The sequence below is a fragment of the Octopus bimaculoides genome, chromosome 18, assembly GCF_001194135.2.
Source record: "Octopus bimaculoides isolate UCB-OBI-ISO-001 chromosome 18, ASM119413v2, whole genome shotgun sequence".
NCBI lineage: Eukaryota > Metazoa > Mollusca > Cephalopoda > Octopoda > Octopodidae > Octopus > Octopus bimaculoides.
Window position 1 is genome coordinate 15263498 of NC_068998.1, and position 368 is coordinate 15263865.

At 39.4% G+C, this 368-nt stretch overlaps 1 protein-coding gene across 1 annotated transcript in view; it reads right to left on the bottom strand.

Annotated features, from left to right (window-relative positions):
- Positions 1-368, bottom strand: part of LOC106869617 (uncharacterized) — an 88505-nt gene that overhangs the window by 8789 nt on the left and 79348 nt on the right. The gene's annotated exons all lie outside the window — the stretch shown is intronic.

Genomic DNA, 368 nt, shown 5'->3' on the forward strand with positions numbered 1-368 from the left:
ATATATATATATATATATATTCTTTTATTGGTTTCAGTCATTTGACTGTGGCCATGATGGAGCACCACCTTGAGTCAAACAAATCAACCCCAGGACTTATTCTTTGTAAGCCTAGTACTTATTCTATCATTCTCTTTTGCTGAACCGCTTGGTTATGGAGACATAAACACACCAACATTGGTTATCAAGCAATGGTGGAGGGACAAACAGACATACAAACATTGGCCCGAAGCTATACCAGAAGACACTTGCCCAAAGTGCCACGCAGTGGGACTGAACCCAGAACCATGTGGTTGGTAAGCAAGATACATACCACACAGCCACTCCTGCACCTATATATATGCATGTGTATATATATATATATATAT